The sequence below is a fragment of the Salvelinus fontinalis genome, chromosome 23 (assembly GCF_029448725.1).
Source record: "Salvelinus fontinalis isolate EN_2023a chromosome 23, ASM2944872v1, whole genome shotgun sequence".
NCBI classification, from domain to species: domain Eukaryota; kingdom Metazoa; phylum Chordata; class Actinopteri; order Salmoniformes; family Salmonidae; genus Salvelinus; species Salvelinus fontinalis.
The window spans coordinates 30,777,639-30,797,904 of NC_074687.1; the positions used below are offsets into that span (position 1 = coordinate 30,777,639).

At 42.6% G+C, this 20,266-nt stretch overlaps 1 protein-coding gene across 3 annotated transcripts in view; it reads right to left on the reverse strand.

The window, feature by feature from the left end:
- Positions 1–20,266, reverse strand: part of LOC129821110 (adenylate cyclase type 5-like) — a 143,053-nt gene that overhangs the window by 120,317 nt on the left and 2,470 nt on the right. The gene's annotated exons all lie outside the window — the stretch shown is intronic.

Consider the following 20,266-nt stretch of genomic DNA (forward strand, 5'->3'; position numbering starts at 1 on the left):
CAAGAGGGGGTCCATGGAGTTTTATGAACATCAAGTCAGACACACAGTGAATGTTGATTTTTTTTCAACGTTCTGATTGGCCAAAGTGGTCAAGCCTCCGAAATGCCTCGGCAGTGCACACACATAGCCTAAAGTTCTTCATCACTCTCACCACCGCCAGAGAGAATACAGGGAAGAAACCACAATTTACCTACCTCTAGGCTACTATACAGATTTATTTGGTTTTTCATTCTATTGTTTTTCATTGCATTTTAGTGGTAATTAAATAGAATTTATTTAGAATTTATCAGAATTTATTTTCCATAAATAGTTTACCAGCTCTGTGTATTCTCAAATTTAAAAAGTGAGGGAGTGCAGCTCCTCCACGCTCCGGCAGTACTACACCCTGGTCAACACCAAACAAGGATAATTCCCTTTCAACAATGTGATCACACTGTCTTCTGCTGACAATCCGTCAATTTACTACAAGTCACCGAGGTGAGAAAGAGAGCTTGTCAGAAATCAGTTCCGCACCATGGTGCATTTCTCACGTTGTTACGCCATCTGGGTGGAAAGAATAATGCTCAGATAAAGACAGACTGGCAGAGTGACTGATGTAAATCGCTCTCGATAACAGCGTCTGCTAAATGACTAAGATGTAAATGACCGATCACTCAGGCTTTACCCCAAACTGTCCCAAAGGGTCAGTGTAAAAGACAGAGGTAGTAACAAGACGTCTTGTCTGGTATGTCCCAAATGTCACCCTATTCCCTACATAGTGCACTACTTCTGACCAGAGCTCTATGGGCCCTGGTCAAAAGCAGTGCAGTGTATAGGGAATGGGGTGACATTTGGGACATACAAGACAAGACGTCTTGTTACTACCCCTCAGATCATCAAATGGTAAAAACTGCTGCAGTCCCTCCCAGGAGAGGAACATGGAGAGAGGATAATAAGGAGTATGTGAGACCAAGCAGCATTCAACCTTAATAGGCCTAGCTTACATCACTTCAACAATAATCAAGATTTTAACTTGAGATAAAATAACTCAACAGCATCTGATTTGGTAACCCACCTTGATCACACACAAACTTTGTAACAAAAATACTTTACAGTGGGTTCACTGTCCTCTCTGCTCTCTTCTTGCCCCGACGACTGTCATTTCACTGAGGCAGGCCATCCAGTCTCTGGTTGGCCTTAAATACCCCAACCAGAGGTCACCTCCACAGCATGTCATCAAGAGGAAATATCTTCTCTGCTCTGCTTGGCTGTGAATTACAGTCAAATCAGATAAATGTCAAAGCTAGGAAGACAGAGGACGCAGCTCCCATTAAACCACTGATTCATTAATGGAGGCTTATTAACAAGAAAGCCTCCAGAGAAACCCCATGGAACAATCTATGTGCTTCTCCTATGGGCGGGGGACTATGTCTGTCCCAAATGCCACCCTATTGCCTATATAGTGCACTACTTTCGACCAGGGCCCTGGTAAGTGTACCATATAAGGAATAGGGTGCCATTTGGGAGGTACGCTAAAGCCAATATGAGACACCAGAGCTGTCAACAGCTAGCAATAACATTGCAAAACAGAACAGGGTTAACTATGGAGGATAATTAGCAGCTTAGCTAGCAGTCGTTGAGTCATTCCTCGCCACTGAGAGATAATTGACAGCCATGTGCTTGGCTAGCCCGGAGACCCTCATGTGAATACTATATTGGCGGTAGAAGTAGTCCCCAGCTAATCTTCCAACGGATATTACTAATAGTATTATTATTTTGCTTTATGAATTCCCCACGCTCCAGTCCTCCCTCTAAGCATCAATCAGCCCTCCCTCTCAGCATCAATCAGCTATGATGAATAATGGTTTAAAGATATGTTGATTTAGCAGCACCAACACTGAGGAAAGGAAATATGCATCAATACACAGAGGAAGAAAGTCACACAACAGTGTGCCAACATTAGCATATTCTCTAAACTACTGTATGGCAACACATTTCACTCTATGGACATAACAATGCAAATGTTAGCCATCACTGACCATTTTCTTTATGTAATCAGATGGCAGTTGGTTCAAGAATTCTGGACTGATTCTCCTGTTGTCAAACAGTTAAAATGTTTGACAACTAGCAAATAGATTTCACAATCAGACAGGTGGGATCCAATGGTTCAAAATATTTGCAATATTTGTGTTCATCACTATCGGAACAAAATACGTTGGTTTACCTTTTACTGCAATCTCCCAAAGAAGTCTAGATGAATACAACTCGCACAATAGGAGACCAAAATTCCCCAAATAAGTAGGCTAGGTAGCATTTTCTGCAGATGGACCTTTGTGCAAACGTCTGAATACCACAGAGGACATGATCAGACACTCGCCTACACCACAACCACAAAATGATTTGACTTCCACACAATGACTTCCAATCATATTATTTGACTTCTAGGTCACACATATTGTCCCATGCAATACAACACATTCCCTTGGCTTGAACCCTGCCTTATTAGGACAGGAAGGGTTGACCCACAGTTCAACGTCTATTTTTAATCTATATTTGGTTGAGCTGTCAACTAACGTGAAATCAACAAAATAACTCACTATGTAATTGGATTCAGGTTAAAAGAAAAAAGAAATCCCTTATGTTGATGATTTTTTCAAAACCAATCTGTTTTCCACGTTGATTCAGCGTCAACACATCGATTTTTGGGGGTTGAAATGACGTGGAAACAACGTTGATTCAACCAGTTTTTGCCCAGTGGGGAGTTGACTGGGATACTGGTCTAAGCACATTCAAATCACTCTCTTTATGGTCTCATTGGCCTGAGAGCACTAGCAAAGCCTGAGCCTTTATGGAAAGAGACACGGAAAGCGCACAGCAGCACTGCATAATCTTTTATCCTCTCACTCTATTAATATGAATCACACCAGAGCATAAAGAGAGAGAGAAAACTATCCAAATTCAAAGCAATGAGTATCAGAAGCCCACATTACATTTTATATTTTCAGGACTTTGAGATGAGAATGGTCTGTCTCTTTCACACACTCTGTGTCTCTCTCTCTCTCTCTCTCTCGCTCTCTCTCTCTCTCTCTCTCTCTCTCTCTCTCTCTCTCTCTCTATCTATCTCACTCTCTCTGCCTTTGCTGGGGGGTTACATTGTGCACTCTCAGTCTCAACGGCCGTGACGGAACAGAACACAAGACAGTCAGGCCACTGACTGGATGTTAAATCTGATGGCTCAGATAAAATCACCAAGAGGTGTCGGTTTCAAGCAGCGTCCTCACTCCCGAGGTCTGCTCGAAGAGGAAAATGCATGAGACGCCACAATCGCCCGTCTCAAATGGTAATTTGGTAAATCTGACTTGGATCAGATTCAACATCTGTTTGGGAGCCACTTGTTCTGCACCAAAGTCGATTCCTAACCAGCAAAGGTTTTTCTGTGGAGGTGGTTTCATAGCATCTTTTAAGATTCGTACAAATCAGCAGAAGGTGACTGAGCCAAACAACTCAATGGAGTATGTCAGGTTCTCCATAGTTTACTCCTGCGATAGCCGAGTCATACTAGGAAAACACTTGTGAATAACAAAAAAACGTGTCATTTCAAACACAATATTTTGTCCATGCTTCCACTCAGGGCTCAATTGAGGGCTACAGTATTCACATTGGTTAAAAGTAACATTGGTTAAAAGTAACTAAGTAATGTGTAAAACTTAGGGAAAGGCATACGGTCAGCTAAGCAGAAATGCACTTGCACTGAGCAGGGGGATTAATGCTTCAGCTTGTAGTGAACATAAGCTCTGCCCGTGGTCCTCCAAACACCTGACCTATTGAGAAATCCTGAGCTCGAGGTCAGTGGTTCAGAAAAAAATTATTGATAAAGTTTGAGTTGTTTGAACTATTCGACGATGAACCATTTCTTATGTGTTTGTGTCTAGCACCAGATATAGGCTTAAAGAGTAACACTCAAACCAAATTTCTGACTTTTCCCAACCCCTAAACATGTAAAATAAATGCATTCAGGTGAGAAGTTGTGGGTGGGGGAATTGTGTAAATGAAAAAATATATCTACCCCATACGGGATTAGAACTCTCAAACATTGAACTATGAGCCAACTGTTTTAGCAGATTGCACCACCAATCAGGTGCAGATTGCACCACCAATCAGAAAAAAGTCAAACGAGTTGACATGACCACCATTGTCCTTTATTTTTTTTTACAACGGATGTAGCTACGGATATGAACATATAAACTTCATAGCCTATATGTTTATTTCTTTGTAAAAACAGCACATAATTAATGAACCCAGATTCATGAAACAGTAATGTGCGGAAATGTGCCTTTTGAATTTTGTGTAATGTCTGTATTCTAGTCAAGGAAGCATCATGCTAGATATATGGGCACACTCCACTTACTGTACCAAGACCATTGCCAAATAAGGCACACTGTCACCTGTTTTTATAGTAAGCCTTGAGGTGGTAAAACCCAGCACATCTAGAAGAGTTTATTTCATACCAAACCCCTCCCTTGAGATGACATACACTACATGACCAAAGGTATGTGGACACCTGCTCATCGAACATCTAATTTCAATATCATGGGCATTAATATGGAGTTGTTCCCCCCTTTGCTGCTATAACAGCTTCCACTCTTCTGGGAAGGCTTTCCACTAGATGTTGGAACATTGCTGCGGGGACTTGCTTCCATTCAGCCACAAGAGCATTAGTGAGGTTGGGCACTGATGTTGGGCAATTAAGCCTAGCTCGCAGTCGGCGTTCTAATTCATCCCAAAGATGTTCAATGGGGTTGAGGTCAGGGCTCTGTGCAGGTCAGTCAAGTTCTTCCACATTGATCTCAACAAACCATTTCTGTATTGACCTCGCTTTGTGCACAGCGGCATTGTCATGCTGTAACAGGAAAGGTCCTTTCCCAAACTGTTGCCAGAAATTTGGAAGCTCAGAATCGTCTAGAATGTAATTGTACGCTGTAGCGCTAAGATTTCCCTTCACTGGAACTGAGGGGACCATTATTCCTCCTCTACCAAACTTTACAGTTCGTACATGCATTGGGGCTGGTAGAATTCTCCTGTCATCTGCCAAACCCAGATCCAGAGTCCAATGGTTGCAAGCTTTAATCCACTCCAACCGACGCTTGGCATTGCGCATGGTGATCTTAGGCTTGTGTGTGGCTCCTCGGCCATGGAAACCCATTGCGTGATGATCCTAACAAACAGTTCTTGTGCCGACATTGCTTCCAGAAGCAGTTTGAAACTCGTAAGTGAGTGTTGCAACCGAGGATAGACAATTTTTACACGCTACGCACTTCTGCACTCGCCCGTCCCGTTCTGTGAGCTTGTGTAGTCTACCACTTTGCAGCTGAGCCGTTGTTGCTCCTAGACGTTTCCACTTCACAATAACAGCACTTACAGTTGACCGAGGCAGCTCTAGCAGGACAGAAATGTGAAGAACTGACTTGTTGGAAAGGTGGCATGCTATGACAGTGCCACGTTGAATGTCACTGAGCTTTTCAGGAAGGCCATTCTACTGCCATGCCAATGTTTGTGTATGGAGATTGCATGGCTGTGTGCTCGATTTTATACACCTGTCAGCAACGCATGTGGCTGAAATAGCTGAATCCACTAAATTGAAGGGGTGTCCACATACTTTTGTATATATAGTGTGGGTGCCTCTACGTCACAATTTAAATGGTGGAGTTGAACCGGCTAGGAGGGAAATGAGCTAGACTTACTACTAAAATACCAAAATATAACACTTTTGCAATAAACTTTCAAAATTAAGACCAGAAATGATGTGTTTCACTATAATTAACCTAAAACATATGGTTTTCGATAAAAAAATATATATAATCATGAAAGTTACTCTTTAAGCTTTGTATAGAGGCAATCAGACAGAGTTAGAAGACTGTACTCAAAATTACAAAAATGTTATTTGAATATCATCCAGGGAAGAGGGTTATTTTGCCTGGCAAGCAGCATATATTATAGGATAACAAGTTTATTTTCCTGGAGAGTGGTGAGGAGAGTAGAGTGGATAGGAGGGGAGTTAACACTTGTTACTTTCGCACCATGAGGCAGCTTCAATGTCAACACAGTGTGGATGGACAATCATGTCAGGCGCAAACACAAGAGGTTACACAGAGGTCATGGCTGGGCTGGGACAAGTGTGTTTTCTATATGGTGGATGACTCTGTGGTACAATACAGTGTGTTGCCATGGAGAAATCCAGTTTTGTTTCCAGCCAACAATGCCTAGGGTGTTTGGGTTACATGACAATACAAAAGTTTCCTTTTTCTCTATGGTGACAAAATCATGTGCTATCTCAATTACCTTGTACCCCTGCACATTGACTCGGTACTGGTACTCTCTGTATATAGCCTCGTTATTTTTACTCGTTATTGTTATTCGTTATTCACTATTTTAAATGTTTGTTTTGTTTTATCTTTAACTCTGAATTGTTGTTAAAGGTCCCGTGAGTAAGCATTTCACTGTTAGTCTACACCTGTTGTCAACAAAGCATGTGACAAACACATTTTTATTATATTTGATGAGAGCTCTGGAAATGAGAACAAACAAGGTTCTTTATGGGGATCCCATCTTAACAGACATTTGGACTAATCAATTAGAGTTTCAGGAGAGAAAAAAACCCATTGGAGAACAATTAAATCTACAGTGAAACCGGAAGTTGATGAGACGTTTGTTTTCTTCCATGCTAACTGCCAGATCATCAGGAACAAAGAGAGTGGCTCTTGCCAGTTTCCAGCCCCAGGCTTCATCTGTCTGTGTTACTCAGAAGCTAACCCCAGTTTAGCACACAGTGTTAATTCACACCCAAAACCCACAATGAATGTCTTTTGTCACTTGTGCTCCCTCTACCGCCTCTAGGTCACCAGGCTGCTCGTTATGGCGCACACCTGTCACCATCGTTACGCACACCTGCACGTCATCAGACTTACCTGGACTCCATCACCTCCCTGATTACCTTCCTTATATATGTCACTCCCTTTGATTCCTTCCCCAGGTGTTATTGTTTCTGTTCCCGTGTCATGTCTGTGTGTTGTTTTTGTATTATGTTGTGTTTATTTTATTAAAAAACTCACTCTCTGAATCTGCTTCCCAACTCTCAGTGCACATCGTTACGACTTTCAATATGCTTTGCAAAAAATGTTGCACAAACTCTCTGCGTATTTTAACTATTACTGCTGATTTATAACCACACATCCATGCATTGCCTAACTAGTATTGCATCCTAAAAGCATATTGCAGTAATTCAAAACATTTGAATACAGATTGCTTCTAAGTAAGCACTAAGTGAGTAGTGTCTTTATCTACAGTAGTCAAACCAGCCAACTGGCCAAAAGAGTTGAATTAAGTGGTGCACCCGAGTGGTAATCTAGAACTCCACACAAAAGGCTCATTGAGCTGCTATAAATGTGGAAACTTTCCATTTGTTTCAGAATTTAATGGCCGAGCAGCCGATAATGTCTGCTCTAAATTACAGCCAATTACAAATATGGAGAAAGTCTGGTGAGTGTTGCCTACTCATTTGAAGCATATTTGCCATTGCTAAAGCAACGTGAATTGTTCTGTTGTGCGATGGGGCATGGAAATTGAATGCAACTGTTCATTTTGCTGATGATTAAATCCAAAACATCGGTTCATCGAGGGCTGTGAGATATCGAGGGCTGTGAGATATCGAAGGCTGTGAGATATCGAAGGCTGTGAGATATCGAGGGCTGTGAGATATCAATATCGAAGGCTGTGAGATATTGAAGGCTATGAGATATCGAAGGCTATGAGATATCAATATCGAGCACTGTGAGATATCGAAGGCTGTGAGATATCAATATCGAGTGCTGTGAGATATCGAAGGCTATGAGATATCGAAGGCTGTGAGATATCGAAGGCTATGAGATATCGAAGGCTGTGAGATATCGAAGGCTGTGAGATATCAATATCGAGCGCTGTAAGATATCGAAGGCTATGAGATATCGAAGGCTGTGAGATATCGAAGGCTGTGAGATATCGAAGGCTGTGAGATATCGAAGGCTGTGAGATATCAATATCAAAGGCTGTGAGATATCGAAGGCTGTGAGATATCGAAGGCTATGAGATATCAAAGGATGTGAGATATCGAAGGCAGTGCGATATCGAAGGCTGTGAGATATCAATATCGAGCGCTGTGAGATATCGAAGGCTATGAGATATCGAAGGCTGTGAGATATCGAAGGCTGTGAGATATTGAAGGCTGTGAGATATCGAAGGCTGTGAGATATCGAAGGCTGTGAGATATCGAAGGCTGTGAGATATCAATATCTAGCGCTGTGAGATATCGAAGGCTGTGAGATATCGAAGGCTATGAGATATCGAAGGCTGTGAGATATCGAAGGCTGTGAGATATCAATATCGAGCGCTGTGAGATGCTGATCAGCAGGCGCCCGCTGAAAAGTCCCACCTGTCACTAAAAACGCTCTCTACCAAATCTTCCAACAGAGCAAGATCAGCCATCCCTCATTCCATTTCCCATTATCTCTTTTAGAGTATTATCTCTTTTATAGTAATTTTAACAAATTACTGTACTTTATATGGATTATTATCGGAACACTGATGTGGTCAAATTATATGATATAATTTTTTACAAATTATTTAATCATTACTCTTACAATTTCAACATATATTTTCCCCATTCACTAGGCTACACTTGACAAGTAGTTCCGTTAATCCACCACTTGGCACTGTGCGTACACATGGTCATAGCTGTGCGTTAATCTTGATAAATCTCACACTTTACGTGGAAATGATCCCATGCAACAGTCCTGCCATAGAGGATATGACACGGATTGACATCAGCAGGTTTAAAAAGGGGGTTTGGACTGATACCGTTCACACTTTGAAATAGCCTAACCTAAGCCATTTCCACATAGACAAGGGCTGGGCCACAGGCCATGGACAGGGCACTACTCATAGAAATATAATCCCTATAGAAGTTTCAAGTGTTAATGTCACGTGCACAAGTACAATGAAATACCTTTCTTGCAAGCTCTAAAAACCCAACAATCCAGTCATCAATAACAATGTAATACTAAAAATAACAAGGTAAAACAAAAACACACAAGAAATCAAAATAATAAATAAGAATAACACAAGAAAGTAAGTAAGCATATCCATAGAATTCATCGAATAGGGAGGGATTCTATTTCTAAAGCACTAGTCCCTCTCCTGACTACCAACAGAGAGGCTGATGAGGAGGAGCATTATGTGGGAGAGGATAGAGAGACATGAATTGACAGAATTGTTGACACAGAGGTGAGAAAGGAAAGCAGGGAGGTAGATCCAACAGGAAGGGACTGGCGGGGGAAGGATACGAGATGGGCATGGTGGTGCAAGGAGAGGTGCTGCTCAGCTGTTATGATCATCAGAAAAAGGTCTCCATGTCTACCAGTGTCTCAAAGTATTATACCTGTGCCTCTTTTAAGTCATTATTATTATCCTCTCTTACTTGTGTTTATGAATTGTTTTTCTCCAGCAGGTGTGGACTCAATTCCTCTGTGTATTGATGCAAATCAATGGTGCATCCATCAGTAATGACTAGGCTTAATTATTTCCATGTTGTTCACAGTGAAAAGTCAATAAACGAGGTAAATTAAGTGCTCAATAAAGTGTAAAACAAAGGACAAAATTTGGACAGAGACGCAGCCTCTGCTTTGTGTTTTTGGCCATGGAGAAATCTGAAGAGTAGTGGAATAGAATGTACTGGCAAAGGTAGCTAAGAGATCATAATAGATCCTGTTGCATGTGATATTACGTGGATCAACATTCTACACCTAAAACCCCTGTAATAACAATTAACTTGATGCTACAGGCTGAATTAACAAGTGATGATGAATGATCAATTACCAATCACCAATAATCACCGATGATCAATGATGAATGATCACCAGTGTATTTTGTTGGTAATGATGAACATAACACATCTTTACCTGAGCAGCATCCATACAATTTAAGGGATCAAAGTATTAAAGCAAAAGATTTCCCATATTATCTGATTCTGCCCTCTGTTTATAAATGCTTTCTCTCTGCCGGTGGTAGTGCACTCAGAGGACAATCCGGATTGTTCTGTGAGTGCACTACCACCGCCAGTGATGATGAATGATCAATCCCGAATCCCCAATGATCACCGATGCCAAATCACAGGAGGGAGGAGAGACTGATCAGCCCTGACACCTAATGATGGATTTGTCTCTCTGACGTTTCACTCAATTTGATGAACCGCGCACAGGGGCGGTATTAGAGCCACACACCCAGAGGGGTGACACACACATAGACACGCACACATGAGTGGGAGAGAGCCGGGGAGGTGGGAATTATAACAGTGCACATGATGACTGACTGAGGCTTGTGATGGTGATAGGCAATCCTTGCATCCATAGCTCTGTCTCTGAATTTGAGAGTGGTTACATTTCTCCAGCCCCATCCTTCAACTTTTTAGCAAAACAGTGGCGGGGAAAATGCTTTGTTATTGTTTTCACTGTCGATTGCTCCTTTAAGGGCCACTGCTATCACAACCTTAACCCTTTACACTGATGGAAAATGGCCTATATGGATAGGGCTAAATGTAAATGTTTCTTACAGAATAAATATGAAAAGCATATGCATAGCCATTTGAATGGGAACAGTTTGGAGGTTATGGGAAAATGTCCTAGACCAAAGGTGAGGACACAACAGTTCACCTGACACAAGACTGAATCCAAACAATATGCTGTTGATGTTATGTGCATTTTACATTTACTGTACGTTCACTGCATTTGTGATAACGAGATCTGAAAATACTCTCTACACATTCAGTAACATGATAAGAATATTCCTGGTGAATGTGGGGTAGGTGCAACATAAGACCAAAAAATGACAATGGTTTGAGTGAGAGGACTCCAAAGGGTGCACAGTTCCTAAGTCATTTCAATGCACTTTATTGACTCAAAGAAGAGTCTTCAACTGTAATTTGTTAGTTTTTTGAGCTCTCCTAGCTGTGCCGTTGAGGAACTAGAGCAAGCACACTTGTAGTTGTTTAGTTTGGAACACAACCCTGCATCCCCGCCTTCACACAATTACTGTTCTTGTTTACGCAATCCAAAAACGGTCCATTATACATACCAATCTGGGTCAGGTGGGCATCATTTGAAAGCTTGTTCTACTGCCAACATGACCGTTGAGTTATAAGTTATAAAATACGATATGACAGTGTTAGGCTTTCACAATGCAATTCAGGGAAACGGATCATCATTTTGGTGCGCGTAGACAGGAGTCATACGTGCATTCAGGTGCGTGTGCTGCTGCAAATTTCCTTCACAATAGACAAACATGGGCTCCTTCTGTTCAGAACAACCCAGGGTCATTTGTCATCTTGTAACTGTACACCAAACATAGTGAGCATAAACGTTGACACTGTTTATGACATGAGTTTTATGATATGGAAATGTGAAGTGCACATTTGAACTCATAGGTGTTTGGCTTGCTTGTAGGACATCTACGTGGTATTTATTATAATCATCAACGTCTCATCTTTCTAAATACATAGAGTCCTCTTAATTTACAACATTTCCCTCACTCAGACAACAAACAATTTTCTTAAGTTGTCCAATAAGCAGGAGGGATGGGGGCAACTTCTTGTCGCGCTCAAGTTCAGAACGGCATCAGCCAAAAACCATACAGCGCTGTGAAGCATGTTACTGTATTTTTTTATTTAACCAGGCAAGTAATTTAAGAACACATTTTTATTTACAATGACGGCCTAGGAGCAGTGGGTTAAATGCCTTGTTCAGGGGCAGAACAACAGATTTTTACCTTGTCAGCTCCGGGATTCGATGTAGCAACCTTTCGGTTACTGGCCCAACGCCTAACCACTAGGCTACCTGCCGCCGCTGTTACTGTACAGTCACTGCGTTCCAATTTAACAATCTTTTTTGTGCCCAAATATACAGGTATGAGTGTAAAGGGTTAATGAAACATCTGCAATGGGGACCTGAACAGCATCAGCATTCATTTCAAATACTACAAAGCACATCTCTCCCTGACTCCCACGCACATTACTTCCTGATTGCCCACAGGTCCCCCTATGATAACAGAGACACAATACAGTTGGGGAGGTGGGATGGGAGGTTAAGGTGACGTAAATCAGATAACACTGAGGTCAGATGTGTCACACTTATCTCCATTTGAGGTTCCGTCTGAAAGGCTGTAGGTTTCGTCCCAAATGGCACCCTATTCCCTATAAACTCCCTGCATGTATTGGGAGTGCAGTACACATGAGTCTTTCTATAAATAAGGTGGTCAAAATTTCAAAATGGTTTGATATACATTTAAATATGATTTTCTTGCAGCTTCACATGTGTATTTACAGGAATAAAGTCTAGATAGGCACAATGAGACTATAACTCCAACTAGCAACTACAAAACATCTACATGTCATTCAAAATGTCACAAGAAACATGGACACCGTGTCACACCCTGATCTGTTTCACCTGTCTTTGTGATTGTCTCCACCGACCTCCAGGTGTTGCCCATCTTTCCCATTATCCCCTGTATATTTAAACCCCTGTTCTCTGTTTGTCTGTTGCCAGTTCACTTGTTTCGTAAACTCTACCAGCGGTTTTCCTTCTGTTCCTGTCTCTCGATTTGTTCCCGGTGTTGACAATTTCTGCCTGCCCTGACTCTGAGCCTGCCTGCCGTCCAGTACCTTTGCCCCACCTATATGGATTACTGACCACTACCTCCCCTTGACCTGTTGTTTGCCTGCCCCTGTTGGATTAATAAATTGTTGTTACTTCAACATTGTCTGCATCTGGGTCTTACCTGAAAAGTGATAGTACGAACTGGCCATGACTGACCCAGCAGACTCAGGCCATCTGCGTAATGCCATCTCCTCCCAAGGAGCCACCATCGGTAGGCACGAGGAATTGCTTCATGGCCTTATGGAGGGTATCCAAACGTTGGCTGAACGCCATGACCGGACTTTGGACATTTTGCTGGAGCAATTCCGCGGGTTGTCTGGGAGGCAGCTTACCATGGTGGTAACCCCACAGCCCCTCAGTAACTCAGCTGCTAGCAGCGCCATCTCATCGGTCACTACACCTTCTCGGCAGCCCCTCTTACCTCCCCCGGAATGCTTCAAAGGAGAGCCGAGCACCTGTCAGGCGTTTCTAGCTCATCTTCGAGCTTCAAACCTCCTTCTCCTCGGATCGTTCCAAGATAGCCTACCTCATCATGATGATGTCCGGGAGGGCTCTCACCTGGGCTACTGCTGTATGGGAACAACAGCCGACCATATGCATTAGTCTGGAGGGGTTCGTGGGAGAGGTGAAGAAGGTTTTTGAGGAAATTCGATTTCGCTCGCACATCCAGGGATTCCCCCTCGCCTACGAGTCATCTCGGAAGTCCCAACGGTCCCATTGCAGAGAGAACCCGAGTCTTCCCAACCTCCCCCGAGTGTCGCCAAAGAGGGCCGAGTCACCGCTTCCCGAGCGTATGCAACTAGACAGAGTTGGGCTGTCCCAGGTCAGCGGAGTCAATCACCACCTTCCGGAGACACCTGAAACCCCACCTCTTTAAGGAATACCTAGGATAGGATAAAGTAATCCTTATAACCCCCCCCCCTTAAAAGATTTAGATGCACTATTGTAAAGTGGTTGTTCCACTGGATATCATAAGGTGAATGCACCAATTTGTAAGTCGCTCTGGATAAGAGCGTCTGCTAAATGACTTAAATGGAAATGTAAATGTCCCAGCGGAACGGCAATACAGGATCAACACGAAGAGTTGTCTGTATTGCGGGACTCTTGGTCATTTTGTGTCCTTTAAAAGACCAGGCTCACCGGTAGGCGCGAGTACTCTGGTGGGCCATATTTAGAACTTTTCTGCTTCCCTTGCTCGCACCCCTTTTCATGCCATTCTGCTGTGGGGAAACCAGTCTAAATCTCTCCGGGTCCTCATTGGGGCCGATGAGCGCTTTTTGAATTCTTCCCTGGCTTCCGAGCTGAACATCCCCACTCAACCCCTCTCCATTCCCATGAATGTTAGAATGCTGGATGGGTGCTCTATAGGCCGGATCACTCATAATACCACTCGCATCAACCTACAGGTGTCAGGGAATCACAGCGAGACTATTCCGTTTCTGCTCATCAAGTCTCCTCAGATTCCAGTGGTTTTGGGATTCTCCTGGCTCCAGCGACACAATCCCCTCATCAACTGGTCTACTGGTGCCATCATGGGCTGGAGTCCGTTCTGCCACATCCATTGTCTTCCTGGGGGCTTGGAAGGTGCCCCAGACCTCTCCGCCATCCCAGCGAAGTACCAGAACCCTCAGGGAGGTGTTCAGCAAGGCCCGGGCCACTTCGCTTACGCCGCACCAACCCTATGACTGCGGGATTGACCTTCTCCCTAGCACCGCGCTGCCCCGGGGACAACTGTACTCTCTGTCGGGACCGGAGACCAAGGCTATGGAGACCTACATTGTGGACTCCCTAGCTGCAGGATTTATCTGTCCCTCTTCCTCTCCTGCGGGCACGATAAAGGACATGACCCTGCGCCCGTGCATTGACTACCGGCGACTCAATGACATTAAGAACCGTTACCCGCTACCACTCATTTCCTCTGCCGTCGAACCGCTCCAGGGGGCCACTGCATTTTCCAAGCTGTATCTACGGAACGCCTACCCCCTGGTGCGGATACGAGAGGGGAACGAGTGGATGACCGCCTTCAACATGGCCAGCAGTCACTACGAGTATCTGATCATGCATTTTGGACTCACCAACGCCCCTGCTGTGTTCCGGGCTCTGCTAAATGATGTTCTCCGTGACATGTTGAACCGGTTCATCTTCATCTACATTGATGACACCCTCGTCTTCCCCCCCAAGAACATGTGCTCCACGTCCGGTGGGTTCTTCAACGCCTTCTGGAGAATCAGCTGTTAAGGCAGAGAAGTGCAAGTTCCATCGTTACACCATCCCCTTTCTGGGTTACATCATCTCTGCTGGGAGTGTCCAGATGGAGCCCGGTCGGCCCTCAAGACCCCCTCCAGGTATCGATGACACGCGGATCGCCATCGGACCCCGGCTCCCCGGTATCGTCTCTTGCAGAGGGTAATGCTACCACACGGGATCTGCCCCTCCGGGTGGATCCCGCAAACTCTTCCCCCGGTTTATCGGCCCGTTTCCCATCTCCAAAATGATTAGCCCCTCTACTGTTCGTCTTCTGTTGCCCAGTACCCTTCGCATACATCCCACCTTTCATGTGTCCCGAGTTAAACCCATGTCTCATAGCCCTTTGTCTCCTGTTTCCAGGCCCACCCCTCTCCCGTGTCTCATCAACGGCCAACCGCCATATAAGGTGAGGCGTCTCCTGACCTGTCGACCTCGGGGCAGGGGGTTCCAGTACCTGGATGACTGGGAGGGTTATTGCCCAGAGGAGAGGTGCTGGGTCCCCGCCAGGGACATCCTGGACCCAGGCCTCACTGCGGATTTCTAACGCCGACACCCAGGTCAACCAGGTATGCGCCCAGGTCACACCCTGATCTGTTTCACCTGTCTTTGTGATTGTCTCCACCCCCCTCCGGGTGTCACCCATCTTCCCCCATTATCCCCTGTGTATTTATACCTGTGTTCTCTGTTTGTCTGTGGCCAGTTCGTTTTGTTTCGTTAAGCCTACCAGCAGTTTTCCCTCAGTTCCTGTCTCTCGATTGCTCCTGTTTTCTTATTTTCCCGGTGTTGACCATTTCTGCCTGCCGTCCTGTACATTTGCCCCACCTATCTGGATTACTGACTCCTGCCTTCCCTTGACCTGTCTTTGCCTGCCCCTGTTGGATTAATAAACTGCTGTTACTTAGACATTGTCTGCATCTGGGTCTTACCTGAAATGTGATACACTACATGTTTCTTTGGCATGCCTAGTTGCCAGGTCTTTTTGTGCTTTAGTCAACTTCTCTATCATTTATAGCCATGCTAAACATTCCTAAAGAACGAAAAGTAAAACAACAGCAGTTCTATGTTTTAATAGTTAATATAGTATAATACATTGGGTTCTGTCAACAAAATCATTGACAATAATAAAAAACTATTAAATCATTATAATCAGTAAACTCTTCAAGCATTGTGTGAGTCTGTCTGAAAACTAGCAATTAAATGATTGCTTCCTCTGTCCTTGTTTCCTCCACTCCTTGCTTCTCCTTGAAAGTGCATTGTAGCCTCAAGGGAGGAAACTTCACTCCTCTCCCCAAATGCGCTTTGAGGGTGAGGCAAGGAATGGGAGAATCTAAACTGCATTTTCTTGATTCCTCGCGTCCTCTCCTCACCTCCTTTTCAAAACCCATTGGATAAGGTCAGAGGGGAAGGACCTCTGGGTCCAATGGGTTTTGAGAAGGAGACGAGAGAGCATACGACGAATCAAGGAAATTAAATTGACATTCTCCCTATGAGAGAGGAAATAAGTATTTGACAGGTATTAAAGCCCCCATGCAGTCTTTATAATTGTATTTGTTAAATCATCACATAAATCATCACTGTATGTCTAATAAATCACTGGTTATTTAATGAAAATAACGCCAAAATATATTTTATAATTTACTTCCCTGAGCCTCCTTTGGTACTTGAAATGCTCAGTCTTGTGTGGGCATTTGGAAACAAATTTGAAGATATTTACATACACTAGCTGATAGGATAGTCTAGAGCCCACCCCCTTACCCAGATGAACAGTCATTAGTCTATTATAATCAGGTCACATTGTGACATCCTGATTTGGGCCAAAAGTTCCATCCCACCTGAACAGATTGAAATTCCAGGCATTTTTTTTCAAATAGCTCTTACACAAATAGGGCATTATTATAATTTTCACAAATTCAGTGTGTTATTTCGACCTCATAGAAGGCCCAGGACGATACTAGTACCGCAATACTCGTTGGTTTCGTGTTGCAAACATGTTGTCATCCAGAGTCACATGTATTTATTTTCCAAGCTATAGCACACAATATATTAAATACAGCAGGTTTTTAAAGGACCAAAGAGTTATTCACATCCTTGCTTCATTCCAGCTAGTAGATGTGCAACCACTGACTAACTATAGCTGGGGGAATATCTCTAGTCTAGCAATATATACTGTTGCTTTGGCAGTATGGCATCATTGAATGAGTTACCACTGGTTAGTTAGGTAGCTAGGACATATCAGTCAGCTAACCATTTACAGCTACATCAGTTCATTAATAAGTCAACAGCAATATCTAGGAACTTTACAGGATCAAGTTCAATGTGTAATTCAATTGTTCAATTATTAGTATATGATGTAAAGACAAACATCAGTATCATAAATGTAAGGAAAGAAAGGTAGTGTTTTACGTAACACGATTTTTGCCAAATCTTTGAAGACTGCAAGCATGAGAAATGGTTTAAACGTTTGATTAAACTCATGAATTATACTTAATGTATCTATGTTCCCCCTTCATATCTTAATGTTTTCACATAAAAAGGCAAATTATTATGAATTACTTTGTAACAGCGCCAAACAGTTGTCCACTACAAGAAATGCTCACTGGTACCCTAGTTTTTAGAAAGACCCACTGGTACCCTAGTTTATAGAAAGACCCATATACAACACAATGCCACCATCTCGAGCCGAGCATCAGTCATTATGTTCAAGTTGTTTTATGCCTATTCATGGGAGCACTCCTGATACAAGCAGCATCTTGGGATCTCCCATAAACATACAGCTCAACAGTGGAGACTGCTGGGACCTACAGTATATAAACAGGGGGAGATCTGATATGCTAAAAACAACAGGATCGTGAGGAAGAGAAACAATTACAACAGCCTGTTCCCACACACTCATCTCAAAAAGAGCCTATTTTCACAGAAAATGCAATTAGATGTAGGGTCACATGTCTGTATCACAAACACTCTCTGACCAATATAATCAAAGTTTCAAAAAAGAAAAATAAAGGGGATTAGAATGATCCATTCTAGCCTATGGGAAAGAGGCGGTATTGTGTGGAGTTTTGCTTTGAGTTATTTTTTTTTTCCATGGTTCAATAATTAATTTACAAGCCCTTAAACTTCAATTGTGGACTGATGCACCGTTTCCATTAGCCAGATTTGTAAAGCAGAAGTTCTTGGGAAGAGCCCATTGTTAGGGCAGATGTTTATAAGAAGTACAGGGACTGGTAAACACAGTGAGCGAGAGAACAAGCCAGAAAATGACAAAGTAAGAGAGAGAGAGAAATAACACAGCCAAGTGAAAGAGGGCTCAACGGCACGCACAATGGGTCACCAGGCCATTGTATTTGAGGTTTGGTAGGGCATCGGGAACTCATGCTTTCTCTATCTTTTTTCTGTAACTGTGTGTACAATATTGTATTTAAGTATGTCTTTCCAGAAGAGGCTTTAGTTTAGTATCCTTTTACTTTAATATTTTCCTTTTACTAAGATAAACTGAGATTAAGAACTGCAGGTCCAAAGGCATTTACCAGTGTGCATTCCAAATGGCCCTGCTCAAAAGTAGTGCACTATATAGGGAATAGTGCCATTTGGGATGTACCCCTAGTTTCATTGAATAGTTTTTGGGATCCTACATACAGAGCACAATTTCATGTTTGGCCTCGGAGAGGGGCTCTCAAACATAAGCTCGTTCTGGCATTGTAATAGACATGAGTTTGATTCTACTCTTTGAATAAACTGACAAATGTAGGCCTATTGGGATGTGCTGCTTCTTTATAATAGACCTCACTATTTAATGGAGCTATATGTAACAAGTTGCAGCGATGGGACAAGACTGTAACTACCAATTGGATACCACGAAATTGGGGAGAAAAGGGGGGTAAAAAAAATGTAAATACATAATAATAATACAGAAAAATAAAGAAAATGTCCTTAAAATATCTACAGTAATAGTGGATAAATCGTTTTTCACAATATATATATTTTTAAATGTATTGAGACCACACAAAAATGCATTCTAATGGTGCAGCCTCATTATTGGTCAACAAAAGACTGACCATCTCTTGTTGTCAAATTGACTGGGGCCAGCAAATGGCAAGTGTCAAATATCTACAAATCGCTTAGCCCCAGTCAATTTGACAACAACAGATTTTCTGGCCCCAGTCAATTTCACAACAAGAGATTATCTGTCTTTCGTTGAGTTGGTCCCATGTGGCTCAGTTGGTAGAGCATGGCACTTGCAATGCCAGGATTGTGGGTTTGATTCCCATGGGGGACCAGTACGAACAAATGTGAAAATGTTTGCATGGATAAGAGCGTCTGCTAAATGACAAAAATGTGGACCAATAAAAAGGCTGCACCATTAGAATGCAAAATAAAAAGTTTTGCGGAAATTGAGAAACACTATATGTCCACTATTACTGTAAATTCATTTTTTACATATAGCTCCTTTAAATTTGAATTTTTTTCTTACCTCAATTTTTGGGGATTATAAACATCCTCAGTAATTTAAGTGGCAGAGCAAAAAGTTATGTTGAGCATTTGAGCAATTTCCCTCCCTCTGACACAATAAATATAATTCACATTAAAATAAGACACAAGTGATGATTGCATCTATCATAAACTAATATGACCCTAAAAAAGCAAAATTATAACCAAGAGGGGAATGAGAGATGGCATGCATTAAGTTCTACAAATCAAGAGCCCAGCTCTGATGGTGAAAGGTTTTAAAACTAATCAAATAGAGCCAGGGGCCTCAACATGTTATTAACATATAACACAATAAAACCAAACAGCCTAGAATTGTTGTTTTTCCTTTACAAAATATCTATAACAAAATAACCCCATGTTTCCAACCCAATTCTTCTCAAGTCTACAAACCCTAAACAGTCAACAACACTGTCACTTCAAGAGGATGTCCATCTCTGGCACTTCCATTCTGACCCATAATTCCAGAACATCTTCTAGAACAGTTATTTTACCTAAATTCTTAAATTCTTAAAACTTCCGTTTTAGCCAGTGAGCTCTGATTTCCTTCTTAGAAGTGTTTTTCCTCTCTCTAATATGTTAAATGGATGCTTTTACTACTGGTCTTCTCCATGATAACAACTATGGAACTGAGCAATGGTCAATCGAGACCGTTTCCATAGTATCAAGCATCAACAGCATCTCAAGACAAACAGCAGCATCTCAAGACAAACTCGGCATCTTGATCAGTCAGTCACTGTCCGATGAAAAGGCATTGGATGTGTGAAATTTACAATAGAGCACAGTACAAATGAGTAATGCAATAATGAGAGACACAT